This window comes from Canis aureus, chromosome 7 (assembly GCF_053574225.1).
Source record: "Canis aureus isolate CA01 chromosome 7, VMU_Caureus_v.1.0, whole genome shotgun sequence".
Taxonomy (NCBI): Eukaryota; Metazoa; Chordata; class Mammalia; order Carnivora; family Canidae; genus Canis; species Canis aureus.
Genome location: NC_135617.1, coordinates 63,033,420 through 63,040,308, shown reverse-complemented (window position 1 = coordinate 63,040,308; position 6,889 = coordinate 63,033,420). Strand labels below are relative to the sequence as shown.

The following is a 6,889-nucleotide window of genomic DNA, read 5'->3' as shown; positions in this document are numbered from 1 at the left end:
GCTCCACTCACTGAGGTTGGATTTTGTTGCCTCATTCAGATATCCTGGCCCCATCCTGCTGGGATTTATGCATCATGCTTCCCCGGGCAGTTGAAATGGTCTCTGCTGCATTTATGATTCTTCAGCAGGAAACTATAGCTCAATCAAGGAGGAAAACTCTTAAAAGGAATGGTCTCCCTCTGTCCTTTCTTTCTCTTTTACACACATGCATGAGTGCATACACACAGCACTTCGAGGAGGAGTGGAAAGAGGCAGCATCTGACTGAATAGGCAGAGAGGGAACGAATGGAGATGAAAGGAGGAGGAGGGAGGCAATGAGAGGCACCCAGGATCTCTGGGCAGAACAGGAAAGGAAGGCAGGAAGGCAGGTGTGGAGGGGTGCCACCCCTAGAGGGAGTGGGTGGAGGGGGCAGCCATGGTGGGGGACAGGTGACAGAGGCATCCCTGAAGGTGCTGTGTCCAGGCTGCAATTATTACATCCTAGTGATAGCAATGACACAGCATGTGCATCCGTATGTGTGTGTGTGTGTGTGTGTGTGTGTGTGTGTGTCACACACACCTCTGGGCAAGCGTGCACCAGTGAAAATTCTCAGCACAGAAACAGAGCACAATCACCAAGATGGGAAGCAGATGGCCTGGAAACATTGCAGGGGGCTGTCGAGGGAGCTCATTGTCCCCAGCAAGCCAGGGCCTGCTTCCCCAGAGACACTCGGACTCCCTAAATGGCCAGGGAGTGCTGGAGTGCTGCGACCTGGTCCCTTCCCAAGGGGGTGGGGCAGTAAATGCAGACACAGCCCTGCTCCCTGCTCCTTCTCACGCTACTGCCATCCCTGCACAGCCAGTCAATAATGACAAAGAGCCAAGCTGCTAGCCTGGAGCTCTGGGGCTCAGACCCATGCTTCTCTCATCAGGGGGCTACCATCTTCTTCCTTTCTCCCTGAATTAAAATTAGTTGTGTTCAGATCCGCACTTCCCTGCTTGACAGAAGGCACCCTGAGGGCATGCCTCATCTATTATTTATCTTTGTTTCACCCATAGTGCCCAGCACAGCACCAGGTGCTCAATAAAGTTGTGTTAAATAAATGAGCTCCATAGTGGTATCCATCATGTGTCCCAGTGTACACAAGTGGCCTGCAGGGTCTCCACACACTCCCACAGCATGCTGTGCTTGCTTGCTTCCTTCCTTCCTTCCTTCCTTCCTTCCTTCCTTCCTTCCCTCTCCTTCCTCCTCTCCCTCTCTTCCTCCCTCCCTTCCTTTGTACCCTCCTCCCTTCCCCTTGTCACCAGCATTTCTCAAAATTCTAGAACTATGCTAGATGATACCTATGGGGCTGAAAGAGACCCATTCCCTTGGTTCCTTCAGCATTCTATGTCCAGTTCTGGACCTCACCCCTCTGGAGGACTGGGGAGAATATGGATGAACCCAGTGTCCAGAAACAGCTGAGGGGTTCATATCCACTAACATGTGTAAGGAGAGTTCTGGGTTGTGAGCTTCAAGCTCCTTGGGGATCTGGAGGTAAAAATTACTCACCAGTTGATTTCAATTACTCCCAAAAAAGAAAGACTGAAGGGAAAGACAGAGGGAGGAAGAGACGGAGGGAAGGGAGGATGAAGGTAAGAGTGGGGGAAGGAGGGAAGGGAGGGAGGGTTATACAGGTGGGCCCAAGATGATCACAAATGTTCTTCAAAGACAGAGGCAAGAGGGTCAGAGTCAGAGAAGGAGATGTGAGGGGTGATATGAGGAAGGGGCAGGAGCCAGAGCTTCCACTAGAAGCTCAAAAGGCAAGAAAGCACATTCTCCCCCAGAGCTTCCAAGAGGAACACAGCCCTGCTGCTGGTGCCTTGATTGCAGACTTCTCCAGGACAGTGGGATGATGAATTTGTGTTATTTTCAGTCACCAGATTTGGGGGCATTCGTTCCAACACCAACAGGAAGCAAGTATGGTGTGTGATTCGGTTTCCACCCTCCGTAACAGGGCTGCTAGATTATAGGAACCTGCTCTCAAAGTTGCCCAGACCAATGATAGATAGTGTTATTGGATCTCCAACTTCCCCACCGATAGATGGAGATGGTGATATCTAACACGAACGCTATGAACATTAAACCTGCTGATGAGCAAGAGTCTCCAGAACACATGGTATGATAATTTTCTTTTTAATTTCAGAAGGTACCTACGTGGTCAGGTGTGTCTTCTCTGAGCATGCCTTCACTTTTCACAATGACTTGATTCAGGGCCTGACTTGGCACAAATATAAAAATACACTGTTTCTCCCAATTGGTGATGGGGACACAAGATCTTCATTTGACAACTCAAAGCCCTATTAACTCATTTGCAAAGCAAGGGATGGATCTAAATGGCTCCCGAGGGTGCCATCAGGCATTTGTTCATTAATTCATATGCTTAACATTTACCGAGGGTTCACTAAGTTTCGAGGCTGCAGAATGAACACTGAATAGCCCTTGCCTTCAAGGCACTTCCTGTCTAGCTGGGGGGATGTAGGCAACAATCTCTACGGTGCTGTGGGGTTCGTAATGTGACAGAGCACACTGGATTCAGGATGCATCCAAGCAGTGAATATTCCACCAAAGAATAAAACCATCAAGCACTGGGGACAGAGGGCCACGGGGGAAGGACTGTCCAGACCTCACCTCATGTGTTCCCCTGCCTCCTAAAGAGCTGAAAATTTTTTCCTGTTCTGCAGACTTCCAGGGAAAAGGATCCATGGTGGCTGCATGAATAATTTTCTAAATGATGGACGCCTAGAACATTCTTTGGGTCTGACCAACATCTCTTGACATGGAAACCCTTTTAATGGGCCAAATCTACTCAGAAGACAACTCCTCGCCCCCTTTTTGGGTGGGGTCTGATTGGAAAACAGATGAGGGAAGGGGTCATGGGCACTTCCAGACAGGGAATGACATGGGTTTCAGGGAGTAAAGAGCGTCAGGGCTTTGCTGCTAGGACACCTCTGAGCATATCTAGGTATGCCCCAACTGAGGCATTGCCACCAGAGCAGATCCTTGGATTGCCCCCCAAAAGGGACCTTCCTTTGAACCAGTGCTCTCTGTCCTTGCACCTCCCTGCATTGGGCTCTGGAGTCCACAGAGAACATAGTGAAGTCTGTCTCGGTGAGGTGTCCTGGCAGGACCCAGCCTTCTGCCTCGCCAGCTGGGGGCTGATCCCCCAGGGCAGACCCAGAGACAGCCAGTAGCAGGCTTTCCCATCATTAAGTTTGCAGGCAGAGACAATCCCAACCAGGAAAGGGCAGGCCCACTGGAGAAGCAAGTATTCCTCTTCCTTCACAGGAGGGCAAGGCACCCGGTTCCCATTTCAGATGGCGGACTACACCCACAAGGTCAAGCAAACCTCCTGAGGGAAGAGCCCGGAGACCAGAGCTCTTGGTCAACCAGAGGGTTCAACTATACAACACACCCTGTAGCATACCCCTTTATGTGTCAAGCACTGGGCCAGACACCAGGCTGCACAGAATAACAAGGTATGGTCCTTGCCCTTGGTGTGATAGCACCATAACACAATCATATCTAAGAGCCCCACCAAGCATCAGGGATATAAAAACTAGGGAGATACGATCCCTGCCTCTGAAGGCTTTCACCTAGATCACTCATTCAAAAAACATTATTTGGGTACCTACCATGGGAGGTGCTGGGTTAGGCCCTGGGAATCACAGCTGAATTAGACAGATCATTACCTTCAAAGGGCTCACATTCTCCTACACAGCCTGAATTAGCCCTTGCTGGGTTCCGGGGTGGAACTTTGGTATCCTGAGACCCTAGAGGTCATCTGGTCCACCCTTCCAATTCATTGTGGGACTGGGGGTGGCCGTGGGTGTCTTCCAGCCAATGAGATGTATTTGAAGGCTGTTGGGCAGCTTCCCTGGGATAGCACCAGGCCTGCCCCCTCTCTGGTTTTAGGCCCTCTTCCCGCTCAGTATACAAATGTGACATCTGGATGTGCAACAGCTGTCTTGTAACTCTGAGGGTGAAAGCCTCAAGTTACAGTGGAGGGATGGACAGACAGAAGGGTCCTGGATCCTTGATGGCAACATGGAGACCCCACTGAGCCACCGTACAAGCCCCAGGTGGCCTCCTTATGAGTTATCTATTGCTGCACAATAAAGTACCCCAAATTTATTGGGTTAAAAAACGAAACATTTGTTTAGTTTTTGTAGTTCATAAATCTTGGCAGAGCCTATCTGGGTGCCTCTGGATCTCTCATGAAGGCTGTAGTCAAGCTATGAGGGCTACAGTCATTTCAAGGCCCGACTGAGATGAAGAATTAGCTTCCAAACCCACTTGTGTGATTTCTTCCTGGCAGCCTGTTTCCCAGGATGTGGGCCTCTCCACGGGCTGCCTGAGTCTCCTCACAGTGTGGCAGCTGGTTTTCTGAGGGCAGGCCAGAGAGCTCCCACGATGGAAGTCACAGCCTTTTCCTAGCTTCATCCCTGAAGGGATGCCGTGGCATGAATGAGGAGTGGGGTCATCCCATGAATGGGAAGTGGGGTCACCAGGAGCAATCTGAGAGGCTGCTCACCACACCTCCTGTTTTTGGGGTTTCTGGTCGCAGAGCACAAATAACTCCCATTACTCTTCTATGTCACTATGTCACTAGTTAGTTGGATTTTCTGTATTTATAGTTAAATGTATTCCTGATAGTATAGCAATAGTTTAAATGTATGTAGCATTCACTAAGTGCCAAGCACTCCACTCAATGCTTTACTTATATAAACTCACATGGTCCTTGCAATAACCCTCTAAGGAGGGTACTACTATTATCCCCATTTCACAGATGAGAAGACAGAGGCAAAGACAGGTTAAATGACACAGAACCAGGATTCTGGCTCCAGAGCCCACACTTGGAAATTAACCCTGTGATTCTCACATCAATAAGTGCCCCTGAAACCCTGACCTGCCATTTGAGTTTCAAACATCAGCCCTTGGAGATATGTCCCCTGATCCTGTCACCACCACGCCCCTCCCCCCACCCCCCCACCCCCCGCCGACCACCCCCACCAGTATGCCCAGCTCTCTCCTCTCTATAGTGGTTGCATGCTTCCATGAGCACTCCCTGCATCCAACTGTAAATAGTCGATTGCATGGCTGTCTCTTCACTGGATGGAGAGCTGCTGCCTCGAGTTCAGGTGGGAAGGAAGGTGAGTGTGGGGCACAAGCCTCCCTGTATATGCATTGGCATGAATGTGAGCACTGAGCAGCAGTGGCCACGTGTTCATCATCTCTACATCCCCAGGTGGCTCATGGGTGCTTGAAAGATGTCAAATGAATGAACATACAGCAAATGAATATATGAATGTATAGGCAATTAGACAGTAGACCCACCATCTTTCCAGAACCTTCCCTGAGGAGGTTAAGAACTAGAGCTTTATGGTCATACTTACTCATCAGTACAATTGCTCTCCAACTTCCAGCAGAATCCCTTGGAGATACTATTAAACATACAGAAAAAAATCATAGGTAACACTTATCGACCCCTTCCCGTGAGCCAGGGACCTATGTGAGCACTTTGATTCAACTTAGCACATTTTATCCTCACAACCACCCTATTCGATGGCCCTTATTGCTATCCACACTTATACATGTACAGAAGCTGAGGCCCAGAGAAGTTAAGTAATTGGCCCAAGGTCACCCAGCCAGTAAGTGGCAGTGCTGGGATTTGAACGCAGGCAGTCTGGTTCTAGAGCCCATGCTGATAACTATGCACAGTACTGCACCTGTACTATTTTTTCATTTCATTCTTGGAGATATTATAAAGCTGTATCTGGGTACTTTGGGTAAAGCTTAGAGAAATCTATGAGGCAACACTACCTATCAGAAAAGTGACCCCATACTGGGAGCAGGCTGCTAAGGCCCAGCCCCTTGTGATGGACTCAGAGAATGAATGGAGAGGCCTTGTCCTTGGCTTAGCCCCACCCTTAGTTGTTCAGCCCTCCCCTGGAGCACAGGATACACCAGAGGACACCGCCACTGCCCCACACCTTTGGTCTGAGGTACCAGACAGGGCAAATGGGGACGTGCGGGCCACCTCAAGCCCCAGAATATACCGGCAGAGATCTTCTGGGCCGAGGGGCATAGGGAGCATCCTGCTCCCCACCCTCCATGTGCTGGGGTGGCCCAGTGGCCTGATGTGTCCCTGCGTGGCTCCCATGAAGGCTGTGGAGGAGATGATCTGTGGTTCTCTCGAGGCCCCGAGTGTAGAAATGTTTAAAGGCGTTAAATAAATTCCCATCTAATTTCAACTTGCTCTCATCTCCAGCTTGCGCCCTCAGCCAGAGCATGAAATGAGCAGGCGGGGTTTCTCTGCTGCCACATCTTCCCCGGGGGGACCCACTCCATGACCTAGCAAGTCTTCTCCATATCAAGTATCTGTGGCCCCAGCCTCTCTCCCTCCCTCTGCCCTGCTGCTGGCCCCCTCAGGATGGGGGTTGGAGTGTGTGGGTGTGTGGGGGGCTGTGGCTGAGCTCTCTGTCCCAGCCTCCCAGTCCATCCGCAAGCGTCGAAGAATAAAGCCGTTTTCAGAACTGTGTCCTGTACCACGAGGTAGGTGACCTCCCGGAAGTAGACCGAGGCTAGTTTTTCATCCATCCCTGGCTTGGCTCCTGCTGACTCATGGAGAGGCCTCTCTACCACTCCCCTCCCGCCAGACCCTCAGCTCTGCCTATCTGCTAAGGGAACTGCCTTTCTGCCAGGCTCTCTCTCCCCTTCAGGCCCCAGACTGGTGCCCATACGTGCCAGCCTCCTGAGGCTCCATGCCCCTCCTCACACTCCATGCATGCCAGCTCCTGGGCCTGGGCACTCAGGGTCCCCTTGACCTACAAGGCTCCCTCCCAAACCCAGAGCCTCCCTGCCTCACTT

The 6,889-nt window shown here is 50.9% G+C and overlaps 1 long non-coding RNA gene across 1 annotated transcript; it reads left to right on the top strand.

The window, feature by feature from the left end:
* Nucleotides 1-1,668: 1,668 nt before the first annotated feature.
* Nucleotides 1,669-4,138, top strand: LOC144316889 (uncharacterized). The gene is made up of 3 exons (XR_013382720.1): nt 1,669-2,138; nt 2,704-3,498; nt 3,935-4,138. It is a non-coding gene; the product is annotated as an uncharacterized LOC144316889 (long non-coding RNA).
* The last annotated feature ends 2,751 nt before the right edge of the window (nt 4,139-6,889 follow it).